General features: G+C 35.1%; 1 long non-coding RNA gene across 1 annotated transcript; it reads right to left on the reverse strand.

Annotated features, from left to right (window-relative positions):
- Nucleotides 1-227: 227 nt before the first annotated feature.
- On the reverse strand, nucleotides 228-17,455 carry LOC129226609 (uncharacterized). The gene is made up of 4 exons (XR_008580805.1): nucleotides 17,347-17,455; nucleotides 8,350-8,477; nucleotides 6,311-6,406; nucleotides 228-301 (listed from the first exon to the last, which is right to left on the reverse strand). It is a non-coding gene; the product is annotated as an uncharacterized LOC129226609 (long non-coding RNA).
- Between the last annotated feature and the right edge of the window lie 1,928 nt (nucleotides 17,456-19,383).

Genomic DNA, 19,383 nt, shown 5'->3' on the forward strand with positions numbered 1-19,383 from the left:
CTATAAAAAAAAAAACTCATTTATACAATCATCCCCATTTGGTCGCGCATTATCGCCCTTAGCAAACAATTATCCCGTTAAATATTCGGAAATAGGCGCTAAGGGAAAGGCTACTTGTTCATGAAAGCGCTCACCAGTAAAAGTTCCATCACATTGATGCTTTTTTCTGCTGTTTTCCGTTTCAAGATAAAGAGATATTTGTCTTCTTATAAGTACAAAGATATTTACCTCACACTTCCATCGTCTGTGCATCGCAGAGCAATCAGCCCCGTATTCTTGAGGCTGGGACAGTTTTCAGAACCTGAAGCAAACAAGGAGTCTTTCCGTTTACGTTTGTATCAAAAGAACTACAAATTAAAATGCAAGCATTTAAAAAAGAAGTTAAGCTCGCAGTAAGCGTGTAATCATGGTGCCATGACTGAAGTATAAGGCAGTTTAAGATGGGATTAGTGTTGGAACTACATGAAGGTATTAATAAATTCAAAAAATTGATGGAATGAAATTTTTAAATTCAAAAACATATATATTTCTGCACTGAAATTTATTGTTTTGCAGGAGAATAAGAATTGTTTTGTTCCTATTGTTTTGAAAGTTTCCGTTAGGTACTTGGTGGATTTCATACAGAAGGAAAATGTCACCGAATAAGTCACACAAACTTATTGCGTACTAGCAGTACCCGTACAGCGATGCCCGTGCTAAAAATTTAATGGAAGTCCATTGAATAAATAAAAATTGACGCCCCCTCCCCCTCTAATGTGAAATGATCATTTTTCTTTGTATAAAATGCGTACACACCTCTTCAAAAAAAAAAAAAAACTATTTAAGTTTCTTTGGTATTTAAAACTTTTCTTCAAGTTATTAAATTAGATTTACAGTTGCTTTAAAACTCTATTTAGCGAGTGAAGCGGTTTTTACTGCAATTTAAAATATTTCGCCAAATAATAATTAAAAAAAAATCAAATAATATCTTTTATATGTAAAAATTATTCCGTAACTCTATCGTTTATTGCAAAACTTGCCCAGCAACCACGCTATCATAATCGATCCGCCTAACGAAAAAAAAAACATCCCGTAGAACATTCAAAAATCGTCGTCAGAAAAAAAAGGAAATGTCGTGCATATCACTCGGATAAAAACAAATAAAAAGTTTCCTTTCTTTCAAAACAAATCACCAAAACAATGAATTACATTAACGGTTGCCTTAAAACAATAATCCTAGACTGAACCTGCTCAGCGCTAACGCGCCAAGCGACCACGCTACCGGAATCCAGCCCTTTTCGAGAGAAGCGGATGTTCTTTGGCAATTCGCAACTCCAGCGCTCGAATACGCTACCTTGCGGTGATTTACAAAACTGCCGAAAAAACTAAAACATTGCCAAATTGCGTTCCACGTATATGTCTATTGACTTAAACATAGGCAGTTTGTTCTGAGTATTTATTAACGCATTCGATGTGTCTTGGATTGCTTTCAGCAACAGAAAGTGTTCGAGCTCCTCAAAATAATGTTAGTTTTCATTATTTCCCTCTAAAAAGTGACTTGATTGAGAAATGGTGAAAACGCGTTAACACCAGAAAACTCTGGATTAGCAAACTTGGATAACGTTATACCAGGTAAAAAATTTTATTGTTTTGTGTGAATTTGTAAGAATATGGGTTTTTTTTTAATCTTAAATTAATTTAACAAACCATATTTTACAGCAGCATTTAGTTGGAATAGACAGTATGCAAAATTTTTTCTTGAATATATTATCGTAGAACGAAATGGAAGATGTTTAACCGAGAAAGAATTTATTTTGTTGCTTTTATTCTCAGCTGAAAGGTTTCGCCAAATTTGTTTAGGGTTATAGTTTTAGTATTGCGCGAGCTAAGTATCCTTGGCGAGATTCCGCCCATGTTAGTTAAACCATTTTTATTTTTTATCATGAATAAAATGGTAGAAAGATTACAGAATTCGATAAGTAAAAAGAAATAATGGTAGATCAATTGAAAAGAAAACTACCACCATATATCCGTGAGAATTTTGTTGATGATTTGTATAGCATGACATAATTTAATCATAACTCAGAAATTAGAAACATACCAAACAGAAAAATTTAAAATGAACCGATTCGGCAATTTGAGAAAAATAACTCAGCTACAAATGCAAAACAATTAGCGCTAGCCAAGCAAGGCAAAGAAGTATCATCTTCTTTTGACAATAATTCGTAATGTCATATAATTAAATTTTCTAGCATTAATTGTTATTCTTGTCAGGCCACAATTATTATTTAGTTTTATCAAGAATTGATAAATATCGAATTCAACATCGTGGAAATGGCTGCTTAGAACTACGAACTGCGTATTTTGCATTAATTTCTAACGTTTAGTAATGCTTCTTGAATTCTCATTTCTTTCTACGTGGGCCAGAATATCAACAAGACTTTGAAAATTAATTTAAAAAGAATAAAGCGAAAAAATCATGCATACGAACAAAATTTACTAGACTTATTAGCATTTTCTTCGTTACCACATGCGTTTGTTTTAGTTTTTTCGTCCGCCATTAGACAGTGATTGCAGTGCCCCTATAGTTCGTTGGAGTTGCGAATAATAAATGTTTCGCCAAACAAACAAAAAGGTATAAAATCACATTAACAGTAGCTTTCAAATCTTTACATATTAAGAGCTGCGTGCCCGGTTTTGCTAGGTCTACCTTGAGAATAAAAATTGTGTCAAGTGACATGTATTCAACAATCAGGCTTAAATTAAAGAGAAAAAAAAAAACACCATGCAAAATTACGCTTCCAAACAATGACGACAGATATTAAAATACTTTTAAGAAATTAAAATGCGAAAGATGGATTTTAAAAGCGTAACCATGGAAACATGAAATAAAATAAGTTTGAGAAATTAAATGCAAAATAAGGAAATAAACAATGGATTCAAAAAGCATAACCTTGGAAACGCGAAAAAAAACTGGTTGACAACTTGAATCAAAATGACATATTTCGAAATTGATTTAAAAACGCTTGTAACTTTTTTTCCCTTTGAAGATAGAAGCTAAATTTTTCGACCACAGGTCGAGAGAGATCTGGAGTAAAAAATGTCGCTTTTTAAATGGTGTCAAAAAGAAAATTGTGGGACAATTCCTTCACTTTTTACTGACATATTTAATAAAAATAGTAGGGATTAAATTTCCGCTAAGCCTAAAAAAGTTCGAGCTAAAAACGCAAATTACTCCCGTCGTAATTAAGTTAGAGCATTGAAATAAATTGTTTAGAACGTGGAAAATTCTACCTTTTCCAACGATACATAATATTAATATATGCAAGTAATTTTTCACCCCTTTAATAACCAATACTAGGCAATTTACGTGAAATTTGGGCCTGAATTGGAATAAAAAAAGAAGTATTTATCGGATTTTTTCGAATTATAGCCTATGTTACTTCAGTAAGAAAGCACCTTTCATATAGTGAAGGAATTTTCCAAATAGGTGCAGTGGTTCCAGAAATTACCTCGACATATAAACACACAAAAATCCGCCCTCTCTCTTTATAATATTAGTATAAATAACAGTATTTGCTAGTTACAATTATTAGTGTTTTTTTTTTTAAATTTTATTTTAAATCTTAAAGGTGGTTCTACTTGAGAATGATAAGATCAGACATCTCAGTTAGCAAGTAGCTTTCACTATTGAAAGAAGATTCGGATATGAGCAGGGTTGCCAAACAACATACAAAACGTCCATATGAATAATAGCAACTCGGAATTGGAACATTTACCCTTCTTAACGATGTAAATGTTCCCACGTAACGATGTTTGAGACTTTGATCAAGAAGTTTGCTAATTTTTTTAAAAAATATCTCCTTAATCGCAAGAGATGAGGTCACATGTTCTAGCTGACTAGTAGTTTTTGTGACCATCGGAAGAAAAACGTGTTTGCAACTGGCGCATCGTTTTGTACTGTGTAGAAGAATCCTGAATCGTAATAGATTTACGCATCATAACGGGGTGAAAGTAACTGCCCCTTTGCTTGGGTGCCCACTTGGGGGGGGGGGGTCATGGCACAGGACTGCGCCATTGAAATTTTTAGGGAGAGGGTGTTTTGAGGGGTATTTTTCTCGTTTGGTGGTGCTCTTGCTTTTGGGGGAGCTCCGTGATATTAAGGGCGTGCGCCCTTGCCCTTAGGGGGTGGGTACCCCTGCTTTTTGCATTCATATCTAATTTTTTTTTTAATCGTTCGTATGTCCTTATTCAGTAGGGGTTAGCTCACAACTTAAGCTTTAGTTTAGTCAGTAACTACTGTCACCAATGCAAGAGAGTACTCGGATAAGGAGACAGTTTAGAACCGATGCACAAAATCTGCTGCATAGATTAAGAGTGGCAATCCTGAGTTTACCCATCAAAACGATGTAATAATATTTTGTATCGAATTAAATAAAAAACATATTCGATTTGATCAACTGTATGATTAAAAACATATTTTTTTCTACAGATCGTAAATGTGTCCTTAATGTCTAGGGCCAAAATCATCGGGCTACTCCAAGCTGGACAGCGCCTCTTTCTTTTGCTCTTGTAGGAGATATTCAAACCACGCAAAGCCTAAAACCGTACATATGAATAAATCATGGCAATCCTAACAATCCGAATATTTGCTCAGCATAAGGATGTTAAAGTATTCTTTAACATGCTAGTTAAATATTTGGATTATGAGGATTGCCATGTTTCATCCACATGTACCCGGTAGCAGAAACTGCGAGACGCGAGACGTGCGTCGCAGATTTTCCCGCGGCCTGCAGATAATTTTACCGAAGAACAAAAAGAAAGAAAGAAAAAATAAATAAATAGGACCAGCCTAGCTGGGCCCAGAGCCTGTTGCTGGTCGTCACATTTGTATTTGTATTTGTATTTGTAAATAAAAGGGAAAAAAAGAAGAAATGCAGCTTGGGAAAAGATCGTTTGGAGATCGCTTTTTGAGCGATGGATGGTTCAGCATTTCAGCTAGAAACATAGTCGCCATATTTGGTCATTCACAAAATCGAAGTAGAAAAGTGCAAAAATTTTCAAAAACAAAGATGAATTGGATGTTTTATTTTTCTGCCAAGAAATGAAAATAACTTAAAATTTACAGCAAATCAATCGTTTTTTTATTTTTATTTTTTAAAATAATTTTCTTGAGGAATGAAAAGTTTTATGTGAAAATTACACCTTATCCTGATTGCTTTGGTCGCAAAAGTGCTAAAGCTTCAACTTAAGTTTAGTCTCATGAGGATTTTTATTTTGAAAATATTTTTTGCAACAAATTCAGAAATTCATATCTTAATTTTTAGCGTAGTCACCATATTTGGTCATTCCCAAGATGTTGGTACGCAAGACTCATGAAGTGCCTACGTTTTCAAAACGGAATTGGATGTTTATTGCAATGCAAACTGTTGAAAATTATGCAAAATATGCCCTTTTTTTTTGGTAATTCTTAATTACTGTTTTTAAAATTGCAGAATTTTATCTTCAGAATATTATCTTTTCTTCATTGCTTTAGAGGCTAATGTGCTAAAAACTATTTCACCTAAATTGTAGTTTTTTAAGGATTTTGAATTTATCACTACTTTTATGTAACAAATTCAAATATCTATTTATAACCATGAATTTTTCGCGTAGACGCCATGTTTGGTCATTCGCAAGCTGGAAATAAACGATACTATTACTTACCTAAGTTTCCAAAAACAGAATTGGATGTTTACATCAACACAAACTATTGAAGATAACACAAAGTGTTCAATAAATCATGTTTTTTTTCTTTTTATAAAATATTTTTTTTGAAAAATGCGAATTATTATCTGCACAGTTGTGTTTGATCCTCATTGATTTGAAGGCTTTGCTATAAGCTAAATATTTCATCTAAAATGCAGTTTCCTGCAAACTTCTATTAAAATTAATATATCTTGAAGAATTGGTTTTCATAGTGTGTAGAATTCTATTTATTTTTATGAAAGTAGTGAAAGCTGCTGCCCCCCCCCTTATTGCTTTAAAACTCAGCAACAGTGGTGGCCACTAAGTTTTTCGGGTCTAGTGGCCACTGGCCAGTTGGAAAATTGTCCAAGTCTTGGCCTTCACATGGGACTTATGTATTTTATGAAAACTTAAAACAAAACTAATAATAATGCGGCAGATTATTTTTAACTACCGAAAATAGTGTCGCAGACTGACTACAGAGTTTCTGCTACTGGGCACATGTAAGGTTTTGTTCACAAGTTCGCGTTGTAATGCATTTCCTTTTATAAATCTAAAATGAGTCCTTATTCTGACAACCCGTACTTATACATGAAAGTCTTACCTGCAGAAGAAAGTGTGACCCTTTTTCTTGAAATTGACCCAGACCTGGAAAACTTGAAATCCCTCTTGAGACGGACAAGAAGGTCAACGTTGGCCTCTGAAAGTCAAAACATAAAAATAGCAAAAAAAAAAAAAACACTACTAGACTCTATTAATAATCTTTGATGCTATTTTTATCTCACATAATATGGATTTTACGTATGTTTATTAACGTTTAACATTGCTTTTAAAATAGTTCTCTCCATTATTATTACTTAGATACAACAGACCACCATTCAACACTTTAAATCTTAATTGTATATATTATCTTAATTTTGTACATTTAATAGTATATTTTGCATTAAGTATGTGTTTTGCAAGTTATCCACTGAATCAGCGTTAAGTAGCGTTAGATTCTTCTAATAAAAACTATATTTTGTTACTTACTGCCTTCAAAATGGACCAGATGTTCAGAAAATGTCGAATGTTCGTAAAATGCCATTCACTTCTTTTTTTTTTTTGTTAACTGGTTGAATTTTTGTCTGAACAAAAGTCGCAGTTAGTATTTTTTAAATATTTCTTTGCCTACAGTAATTTGTTTTTACGCGTTTATTTGCATGATAAACAAAATGTTAAGTGTAAAACATTAAGATGTTTTCGTTTAAAAAGTCTTGGTAGTTGGAACCTTTGCGCACAAACCCACTGCAGGCAAACTGAGCGAACCGCCATAGATAGAGAGTACCGCCGCCTGCTGCAAAGAAGCGAAGCTCCCAAAGTACACTTCCAAATGCGGTGTACACCATCCCGCCGCAGACGGTTTGCACAAGACACCCTGGTAACTAGTTTCACCACAAATAATAGCAATGAAGATTCTTTTTTCCCTGTTTTGAGGAAGATCCGTCTCTGGGACGCGTAAATTGATCTTTCGCTTACTAATTCGCTGATTTTTACGTAGTTTTGTTTTGTTTTGATTCAAAACAAATAAATACAGTGACGTAAACTTCTTTGTGTTTATATTTTGACTTGACTGCGCTCGGTCGACAACACGTTCACGCACATAGGCACCTAAAACTACTAAATCTAAACTAATCCACCACAGGGGAATGATATTCTGTCTGAAAAGTAAATAGTCAGAGAGTATCAGCTTGTATTATTATTTAAGTTTTCTGTTGTTACAAAGTAGTTTTCATCACTTTGCGAAAAGAGGTACGATTCCATATGAGTATCGCAGTGAAAACCTGCCTAAAAGGGAAACATTAAAACGGTAAAAGCAGCTAATAACGGAATGCAACTAATGGAATATGAATTGCAAAAATGACTGCAGTACTTAACGGAAGCGAGTTGAATCCTTGAATAAGTTGACCCTATTCTTCAAAACGGGGAATGTTTTTCAAAAATCAAGCACAGTAGGATTTCTGTTGTGCTATATGTCTTCCTGTATCAAATAGTGTTCGTGTTTTTCTAATTCCAATAATTTTCGAAGGTTCTTGATCTTGTTTTTTCTTCAAGCAAATTTAGAGAACTCTTTATGTTTGACCTAAATAAAAATGTCCATATTGACAGCTCATTTTGTTTCCGTCAAGTTAGTTCAAGGTACCGATGGAGTCTGTAAATTTTTTTTAAAGTTTTTATGTATAGAGTAATCCATTAATAGCGATTAGCTCTGTGTAGGTCAAGCATAAATATCCATGACCCGACGATTTAATTCGAAAAGCGAGGAAGAAAAAAAAATAAGAAGGCGACGAAAGTTTATTAGCATACTGTTACTGGTAATGAAACGAATAGCAAGGATCTACAAAATTGATGAATGGAGTAAAATAATTATGGCGTTTGACTGATCTTAGTTCATTAGAACAAAGCAGTTAAAATAACGTACGTAAAACTTATAAAGCAAATATTTAAACCATTTTTCCTCAAAATAACCAGACATCACTGAAAATAGGATTTTCAATATCTTAGCTTCGTAAGAAGGAATGAGTTAAATGCAATTTCGCACTTGCTTAATTAAAGCTTTTGACAAAATTCGTGATTACAAAAACTTATCCGTTGGCAGAAACTTACCTTGACATGTGGGACCTGTGTATCCGTCAGGACATTCTATACAGTGATCGACTTCTGGGTGACACCTTTTGCAGCCAGCCCATTGTTGACAGGTGTCGTTACTTTCTGACATTTGTTTTGAGCAAAAACTATTTTTAAAGGATAAAAATGCGGTAATCATTTTTCATACAGAAACGCTAGTTTTATGATTCATTTGATGTAAATACGAATAGAAAAAGTCGGAAATTTATTGCTCAAAGAAATAAAACAAATCATTTACATTAGTTAAATAGGAAAGGACTGAAGGTAAATTTTTTTCTTGACTGTAATTATCATTTTTTTCTCTACATATTAAAAAAAAGTAACTTCTAAGAAATCCTGAAAGGAAGTTTGCGGCGGTTCTGCGCCCGAGAGACGGTTTCTTAGAGACCCCATAGCCTTAAAATTTGGTACAAAATTACTTCGAGCTCCACGGGTTTTCGCCTGGGTTTTTTTATTTTAAATTTCGAATTAGTTTTTTTATAATTACTTTTTAAGCTAAAATTTGAAGTAAATTGCCAATTAAAGGAATGCAAGACCCACACTCCTTGCATTCTATGTAGTTCTAAAGAGATTTTTTTTCTGCATCAAATAAAGCTTGTTCCAACTTTCTAAATGAATTAGAACAGCATATAAGGGTTTCTATTTTAACGGAAATTTCTAGGTTCAACTCAATTCATGTTCTTAGCTAAAGAGTACAATATATTACTGGAGATCACGAATTTGAAAGCGACTTTTCAAGCGTACAAAACCGCCGTTTTGCAATGCTCTGGAGCCCCTTAGCACCTATAGCTTTTCAAGTTGGTACAAGTTAGTTTAAAACCCGGGAAAAGAGGTGCTTTTTGTTTCGAACGGAACTCGTAACGCGTTTTTAATGTGATTCTTTCAAATTGACAAATTAAATCATTGCGAATCAAATAAGATTGCGAAGCAATCATCGGGGGTTGGTCAGCGTCAACGAGCAGGGGATGGAGTTGTGACAAGATAAATTGAACAGCTGAAATTATTTACAAGACAGAATAAAAGTATATGAAAATGAGGGGGAAATGCTTGAATATGCGCATTGTTTATGTCAATTCAGGCAGGGGCTGGGGTACCTTCATAGTCTCGGAAGTTTTTAAATTCGTGATACCGCCAGTCAAGTGTGGCAACCTTGCACTATTTGTCACTTGCGATTTTCTACAAAATTTTCCAATTGCTTTATTTCCGAAACGGTGCAGTATATTTTATTACATTTTTTTTTGTATGAAAAATATATTTTTTTATTTTACAAGATATGTACCATTTAAATATATGAGTTCTTTTTTCTTTCTTACTGCGTTTCAAAAGAGATATTACTTGATCAATTTTTGATTTTTTTAACGCCAATTTTGAAATTTTTGATTTTTTTTGCTGTTTATCAATAATATTGAGTACATTGAGCTCTTCTGAAAAGGAGGGCTTCCACTTTTGAGTTTTACTGGTTTTAGAGATGACATTAAAAAAAATGAAGGTTTTTCAGGCTGACTTGAAAATTCAAAATTTTATTTAGCAGCAAGTGGCCAGAAGACACTTTTAATTTAGTTGTATAGATACATTTTCATTTTTGGTTGCTACTTCATTTAGGATTTTAATTTTGTGCGAAAAGAAGAAGGCACTACGCTAAACGAATCTTTTGGCACTCTGAAAGGTTGCGTGCGGAGAAAGATTTCGGCAAGCAAATCGGATTGAAGACTGCGTTCTAGTTTTCATAAAAAAAAATTAAACTCCTGGATGAAGCTGCAGGGCGATTCTCGAAAAAATGTCCCGTGTATAACGCTAAGTTTTTCATTTTTTACAGCTAATCAAAGCCTTTAAAAAATAATGCTGTTGGGGAATAATACATGCTTTAATATACTATCAAAGCAAAACAGTTAATCCCATATTTAGTAAATAATTAGTTGAATAAAATAAAAAACTTTGCGTTATGCACGGGACATTTTTTCGAGAATCAACCTGCAACTGAAAATGAAAATGGGCTATATAACTAAATTAAAAGTGTTTACTGACCACTTGCTACCACATAAAATTTTGGATTTTCATGTCTAATTTTACAAACAGTACCTTAACACCCCATTTTTTTCAAATACCTCTAAAACCTTTTAAACTCAAAAGTGAAAACTCCCCCTTTTTGGGAAGAGTAGTACTAGAGAAAAACTGATCAACAGAAAAAAATCAACATTTTTATAATTGGCGTCTTTGAAAAAAATATCAAAAGTTGCTTTTGAAATATTTTTTTCGAAAACGCTGTAGCAAGAAAAATTAAACTCCAATTTCGAAATGGTGCATATCGCTCCAAATGTAGCAAAAAAGAAAAAAACACATTCTTGATATTACGACACACAACGCACAAGTTCATCCACGTGACTTTGATTACCATAGAGTCACCTAATGAGCTACCCACAGTCAACCTTCAAACAGAAGACGTTTTCATTGCCATATTAGCAGGAAAGTGAATATGTTATTGCCTCTTTCGTGTCATTGTGAATGAAGCACTATGCTCTGATATTTTTAGCACGTTTTAGTTTTGAGATCGTAGGTAGCTTTTGGGACTTCATGCGCACTGTAAAAAAAAAAAAAAAAAAAAACAAAAACTGCGCCTTTTCAAGAAAATTTCTAGGAAACTGGGATTCCATAAGCTTTTCTAGTACGACACAGCTCCTTGTTTAGTAGCGGTACTTAAGAAGAAACTAACGTTACTATACAGTAGGAAAAGAAACACCTACTGTATAGTAACGTCACAAAAAGGGTCCAGTAACAGACAGTCGTAAGTTAAACAATGAGAATTTTAGGCGGGTGAAACTGATGTTGCTACGACCCATGAATATGGTACAACCCTCTAGTGCCATCAAAGTGAATTTTATGAGTCAGTTGGTATTTATTGGTATTTACAAGGCAGTGATGGAAGATTATGAACAGCCGCCACGAGGTCAGCTGGTGTTTCATGTTCATTTGAATTTAATTAAACTTTAGTCGTAAAAATAAAGAACTAGTCTATTAGAAAACCTCTAGGAAACGGGGATTCCATAAACTTTTTTTTTTGCGATACAGCTGTTTCTTAAAGGTGTCCGAGACACAAAAATCGTCAAATTTTGCAAGTTTTTTTTAATAATCATATAAAGAAATTCTCCGTTTTTTCTGCTTAAAAAGACGTTTGAATCTTATTTCTATCTTAATTAGAGCAAAAGATATAATTATTTCTGTTGCTTGCATTTAACTAATATTATATTTAACTTTAAATCTTTAAACGTGTTTTTCTCCATGATGCAATTTTTCCCCGATTTTTTTGCATTCAAACTCTTATAAGTCAACAACTGATGAAGATAAAGTAATGAAACTTAAAGCATATATTTTTCAAACAGTTTACTTTCATTTTTATTCGGCAAATTAAAAAAAAACATTTACTTCAAAAATATGATTTTTTAAAAAAAAGTATCTTCGAAATTTTCGAAATTTTTTTTCAAATATTTTCGATTTTTTGTTGAATTAATATTTTTTAAATCGCAGAATCAAAATTAAAGCTTAGATATTTGGGCATAATTTTTTGAAAAAAAGGGAAATTTTACCAAGAATATTTTGAGTTTTAGCGATTTAAAGCAACCTCATTTAAAGAAAAAAGAAACAAAAAAAAAAAAAACTCAAATGGGGGAAAAAAATTTTTAAACATTAATGTTATGATTTTTTTATTTAAATAGATGGTGAATTAGTGCAAAAAAATTCACAACTCTGTTTAATAACCCCTTTTTTTTCCGAAGTTGTATCGTTATTACACTGTAGAAAAAAACTACAGTATTTCTATAAAATCTCTATGAAACGGAGGTTCCATCAAATTTTCTATAAACGATTCAGATTCTTTTTAAGCAAAATTTAGTGTTACTTAAGAAGGAGCTGTGCCGTTATTGAAAACTTGATGGAAGTCCACTTTCTAGAGATCTTCTAGTGGTACTGCAGTTTTTTAGTGCCTACAAAATCCTTTATGGCAAGTCTAGCTTACTAGAAATTTTCTAGTAGCACGGAAGTTTTGATAATCGAGAGATCTCGATTTGCAGTGATAATCGAGAACTTGAGCTGAGTCAATCGAAAACTCGAGATAAGATAATCGAGAACTCAAGCTGTGATAATCAAGAACTAGAGCTGTGATAATCGAGAACTTGAGCTGTGTCAATCGAGAACTCGAGATGTAATAATCGAGAATTCGTGATAATCCAGTTCTCAAGTGATCTTGAATAATCGAGTGATTCGATTAAGAGAACTCGATTATGCCCATCACTAGTAGTTACTTACTTTGTGAAAGATACATGAACCTTTTTATAAATAGTACGGAGGATGACCTACGCATAAAAATAATCAATCGCATTTCGGAATATGGGTAACGCTATTTTCATGAAGTATACCGAAAGGTACTCTATTTGAAAATGATGTAATGAAACTTTTTTTCTAAACATATGTTCATTAAAAGGTCATTAACAATTTTTTGGGCTTGTATTAACTAACCACTGCCTTTAAGCCAAGAAAAGTGTTATAGTATTGAAGCCTGCTGTGATAGCTTCTGTTTTTAAATTAAAGTTTGACCTTAAAGCTCTTAAGAGACACATAAGTTCTAAATTTCTCAAACTCTAAATCTTTCCAACTCTAGTCTATCATATATAATTATTTGATCTCTTCTACATCTAGTCAAAAGATGCTTCGTTTTGTTTTTGTTTTTTTTTTTCAACTTTACATGTATCCCATAATGCATGATATAACGAGGTACGATGTAACTTAAAAACACTATAATTATTTTTTTCGTAACTAGAACCTTGAAACGTTATATCGTTGAGTAAAAGAGTAACTAAAATAAAACAAAATGGTTTAATAAGATAAAAGAAGCAATTTTAATATCTACACTCATTCTGTGAGTGTGTTGTTGTTGTGTCCAATCCTTCAGGATCTAGCGACAGCTAGATCAAATCCATAATTCCATGCACCCTCGCAAAGTCGAGCACCAGGAGTGGGTTGTCGCGGACATCCTCAAGAGTGAGCCCCAAGCAATCCAGTAGGTGTTGCGGGGAGGCCGGCAGCAGATGGCACTTGGGACACGTTGGGAAGACTTTACGGCCGGATTCAAATGACATGCATTTCAGGTGCCCACTGAAGAGTCTTGAGATGGCCGTTTGATCCTGTCTGTCCGCCTTGAAACGTAATGCACCTCCTGGTTTTGGTCTACTGTACCAAGAATGAGCTGGAGGAGCAAGCCAGACAAGCCGGTCTCTATTTTTCGCCGCAGAGAAAATTTCTTCAAAGGTTAGGTCGTAATCAGTCGTGGCCATCTCAGAGCAGCCTCTTTTTGCCAAAGCATCCGCGGTTTCATTTCCCGGAATGTTGACGTGGGAGGGGATCCACTGAAGGTGGACGTCTCTTCGCTTTGAAATAGTTTTAAGCATATTGATGATTTGAATGCTTACTAGGTCATTTACTTGGTTCCAGTCCTGTAGATGTTGAATTGAGCTACGGCTGTCTGTAAGAATCCAGATGTCACTACAGTCTGTGGAGTGGAGAATTTGATTTAAACCCTCCTTAATAGCTATTAATTCGCTCTTAAAGACCGAGCAGTGGTCTGGGTTGCGTCGAGAGAGACGTACAGAAGGATTCTCAATATATATACCACTCCCAGTATGATTTGACTCGTCTTTACTCCCATCTGTATAAATAAGAGTAGCGTAACTCGGGATACTATTTATGACCTCCAGAGCCAGTTGTCGTAGATATTCAGGGACATCAGAGTTTTTGTTGGTTTGAGACGGTAGTTCAGAGTGGAAGTGAACTCCAAGGAGTCCCTCAGTCGGACTAACACAAGGTGTTAGAGATGAGTACTCCACTGAATGGGATATAATATCCAGTTTGTCGGCCAGACCAAGTGGGCTATTCCTTTTGAGTCTTTGGTTGCTACTCCAGCTGGACAGATATTCAGATGTACGGTTCTGATTTTCATAGCTTTTTAGTTTGTTGAAGTATTTCACCAGTTTCGAGTTTCTAACGAGGCCAAGGGGAGGGAGATCAGCCTCATAAAGCACTATATCATTTGGGCAACTGTTTCTTAGGCCTGTTATGATGCGAGCCGCACTCAATTGCACTCTCTCCAACTGGAGAAGGTTAGATGTCGAGGCGCAGAAGTATACCGGGAATCCATACTCAAGGATAGGCCTGATTAGTGCAATGTATGTTGATCTGAGTGTTTTGGCGTCAGCACCCCAGTCTCTGCCAGAGATGTACTTAAGGATATTTAGTCTCTTGCGGCTCTTGATCACCAGATTTGAAATGTGTCCGTTGCTCGTAATCTCCTGATCTAAAACAAAGCCCAAGTACTTTGGATGTTTAACATATGAAAGAGGCTGATCTTGAAAGAGGACCTGGGGGTGGTACGAGTACAGGTGTTTATTGGTGGTAAAAAGTCCAACATATGATTTAGTGACGTTAAAATTCAGTTTGTGGTTGTTTGCAAACTTCCACACATCCTTTAACGTAGCGTTTAAGGTCGATTCAATATTTTTCACATCAGGGCCAGAGCACCACAGCACAATGTCGTCAGCAAATATTCTGACATCACACTCCGGAGCGATGATACTTTCGAATCTAGCCATAAACAATGAAAACAGAGTTGGGCTAAGGACGGATCCCTGAGGGACCCCCTGATACGTTTTGAACCAGTTAGATAGGGTGTCTTGACACTTAACACGAAAAATTCTGGCTCTTAGAAAGTCAGCAATCCAGGCAAGGGCACTGCCTTTGATTCCAAATTTGTCATGCAGTTTCAGGATGAGTAGGTTCCACCACACCCTATCAAACGCCTTGGAAAGATCCAGAAAAACCGCAATGGTGTGATTTGTTGGTTTGATGTTTTGGAAATCTCTGATATTTTGACAAAAGTAAAGAACTTGATCTGTGGTACTATGTCCTCTCCTAAACGCAAATTGTTCTTTAGGTAATAGGTTTTTGGAAGTCAGATGGTAAGAAAGTCTGGAGAGGATCATTTTTTCCATAATCTTGCATGGAATGCTTGTTAAGGCAATGGGTCTGTAGCTGTCTGGTGAGTTTGCGCTTTTAGCAGGTTTCCTAATTGGAACAATGGTAGCTTTTTTCCAATTTCTTGGTAGCCGACCCTTGCTCCAGGAGATATTAATGATTTCTAGCAATCTCTTCTTTGCCTTCTCACCGAGATGTAGGATCATGTGTCCGTAGATGCCGTCAGGGCCAGGAGACTTGGACAGTTTCAAGTTTCCAATAGCGAACTCCAATTCTTGCAGAGAGAAGTGAGCGCTGAATAAGGGGTCACTTGCTTTCTTGTTTCGGTGTCTGTTAGCAAGGATTCTTGCCCTACGTGCAATAGTCTTGTCTGGGTTAGTGAATGACAGTTTACTGATATTACTGTAATGCAGGCCTAAGATGTCCGCTGCTTCTTTGTGACCACTAGGGACACTCCCGTCCTTTGTTCTTACCTCTCCAGGGGAACGAAATGCCTTGGATTTCCAGTTTAGTATTATCAAATTGTGGGGTGTCGATGCTCTGATACTGAATGTTCCTGACGAGGAAGGCTAAGCCACCACCAGCTCCTCCAGTTTTTCTGTCTGAACGGAAGACATTGTACCCCTTTACCTCTAGTTTAGAGGTCTCTTTAAGCTTGGTTTCCTGAAGAGCAATAATCTGAACTTCTTTAGTTTCGGCCAGCTCAAGAAGCTGGTCAAGTTTAATCCGCGTTGCTGCTGTACCAAGCCCATTAATATTGCATTGCAATATTCTAAGAGGGCGATGCTTGAATGGGGAAGGACGCATATTTTTCGAACGAGGCCCACTTCCCAAACCTCGAACGCGTCTCTGATTATCCAGCGCGACAGACGATGCTGTATGGCTTACTAAGGGTGACATATTTTCATGGAGAAGGGAAAAAGCAGCTTCTCATGGTACTAGGTACCTGGAGCTCCAATGGAGAGAAGTCTGACTTGGCTCCGGTGCCTGCAGATGCTTAGCTGAGCATAGTGGAACGGCCTTCACGCCTTGAGTGTAAAATATTGTAAATGTAGAGCACTTACAAACTTAATCTAAATTGCGTTCACGGGAAAGATAGACCAGAAGTAAACAGACTAGTTTCCAGAAAGCTTGCCACTATCGCCACTTTTGGGGAATTTTTTCCGGAGTAAAAAGAAGTGAACCAATAGTGTTTGCATTTGCCATCTGCTTGGCCCCAATTTGTTCTAGTCCAAGCCAAACAAGTAGTTGACGTCGCCAAATGGCGCATTCCTTTGTTTACATGTAGTTTATCTTCCCCGTGAACCCAGTATGATGTGTTGGTTGGCGTCAGAAATTGGGTATTGTAATATCAATAAGTAAATAAAATTTGTAAAATAAACCAAAAAAACAATATGGAAGTGTCTTTTAAGTGAGAATTAAACTTCTGATACTCCTTGTTTGGATCAAATCGACGCAATTTACAGGGAGTGAAAATAGCTATCTAGAAAAATAAGGCTTATATCTAAACTGAAGCACGATTCGACGGCTCATGTTTGGCGTCAATTAGGCGATGACTTTGCAACATATAGCCAATTTAGAACAATATTACCGTTTGCATTCTGCTTCATTACAACTGTGGTGGAATTTCACCTTCATTGCGCCAAGCGAAGTATAGCTTTAAAAAACTTTGTGTTTTAATTTGCTATGATTTTTATTATCGATTACTAACTCTTTAGGAAGTAAGTAGAATACAGTAAACAAGGCTAAAAGGTTGCTGCCTAGCTTGATTTAGCGGATAAGAATTTACTTATTGCAGTGTTTGGATTGATTCAGTATCCACAGTAAGTCTATTACAACAGACGCAATCTGTTGCTGTTGCAATTAGTTAAGTATAACTTATAAGTAAGACAGATAATGGAACCTGTGTATTTGAATGTAAAAAATCTTGAATTTCTGCTGTATTATTGTGTTACTTACGTAATGTTCAGTCCCGTCGTTCCGCACGGACACGTGACTTCATGTTGGCAAGTGGCTGTAGAACAATTCACATAAGCTGCAATCACTACCACATGAAAAACAGCTATAAATCAAGTTTAACTAGTTTAATTATGCACTCAGATAAAATAAATAAAAAGCATTCAAATTTTAAGAAAATTTGCGGTGCAAGGAATGAATTTTACTCTGGTCAACTCTATGGGCGGGACTATAATATTATATAGCCTCCTTTATATAAACTATTGTTCATCGAGTGAACGTAAGGAATTCATCACTTTCTATAGGTTTATTTTGTAGCTTCACATGGAACACATAATTTCATAAAATATTACACCAAAAAATTAGGAAACAGTATTTCTTAATCAGCTTCAGAATGTCTACCAAAAATAATTGAGAATACCTTCCGCAAGTATTGCTCAGATTTACTAAGAATGGCATTAGATATGGAGGAGAGATTCTTTTTGGGACACGGTGCACTTTAAGGAAATTTAATTTTTTGCCCTAACTTTTAAATGAAGTGTCGACTACTTGCAGAAGTGGACACTAAAGTTACAGCTCGATCTTCTTTTTTTTTTTTCTGTTTTTGCACCAGGCTACTTATTCTCCAGAAAAATTGGATTTTAGCTCACAAACGTTTTGTAGTTTTTACATTTATGGCTTTATATGTAGTTTTTCACTTTTGGTCTCGTTTCTGTCAAACTCATATCAATAAACAATGCAATGAAGATGTTCCTTCTTTCATTTGCAAATTCTTTTGAATGAAAAAGACATACATAACGTTGGCGTTACATACACCTCATCTCTCTACTTGCGTTATAAAAAATAGCCTCACCAGATTTGATTTAAAAACGTTTTCAAACATACATGTTTCAAGTTAAAAGGAGAAATTAGTAGTAATTTATTTCAGTTTCGGTTGCAAAGACAGCTGGGTACTTTCCATTCTTCACTTTTTCTTCTTTCCTTTTTCGTCTGTTTGGAGGGATATTCATAGCCTGTAGGCGTTGCTCATTTAGCTCCACCCAAAAAGCATACAGATTTTAATGACGTCACGTTCGTGAGTAACACCTCTCCCACTTAAAATAGAACATATGATAATGTATCCATTGTAAAAATAACTAATTAGGAAAGTTCAAGGATAAATTCAGCAAATTTAAATCTTTCGTTTATTTTTGATTCTTAGAGGTTTTATAGAGAAATCAATGAGGAACATTTATAAGCAATTAAATAAGGTATTCTTTCGCAGAGAAATTTTTTCTTGATTGTTCAATGAATTGAGGTGTGCATAACTTCTTAGACCAACTATACTTCACAAAGACAAGTATTCGTGTTTGAGGATCCATGAAATTATCAGAATTACATTATGAAGTTATATGATGGATGGTTAAAATGGAAACAAACTGGGGTAAATATAAGCAGCATTTCATCTACTAACAAGCAGTGGTGTTCTCATAGGGTTATACTCCATATACGCCGCATACTCTCAAACATTTTTTAGACATGTAGCGTATACCCTCAAGCTTCATAAATTTTTATATTATGACATACTATAGATATGATCACATACACAAATTTTGCGTAATGGATTACTGGGAGTATACCCTCAGAAAAACTGATGGGAACATCACTGCTAACAAGTAGCCAAATAGTGAAATTGTTGAAACCCAGTTACTCAGTATTGGACTTGAATTATGCTGATTCAAAGCTCTGAAGACAGCATTTAAAGGGAAAACATTAATTATGCTGATTCAAAGCTCTGAAGACAGCATTTAAAGGGAAAACATTAATTATGCTGATTCAAAGCTCTGAAGACAGCATTTAAAGGGAAAACATTAATAATGCTGATTCAAAGCTCTGAAGACAGCATTTAAAGGGAAAATATTAATAATGCTGATTCAAAGCTCTGAAGACAGCATTTAAAGAGAAAACATTAATTATGCTGATTCAAAGCTCTGAAGACAGCATTTAAAGGGAAAACATTTATTATGCTGATTCAAAGCTTTGAAGACAGCATTTAAAGGG

This window comes from Uloborus diversus, chromosome 7 (assembly GCF_026930045.1).
Source record: "Uloborus diversus isolate 005 chromosome 7, Udiv.v.3.1, whole genome shotgun sequence".
In the NCBI taxonomy this organism is placed as follows: Eukaryota; Metazoa; Arthropoda; class Arachnida; order Araneae; family Uloboridae; genus Uloborus; species Uloborus diversus.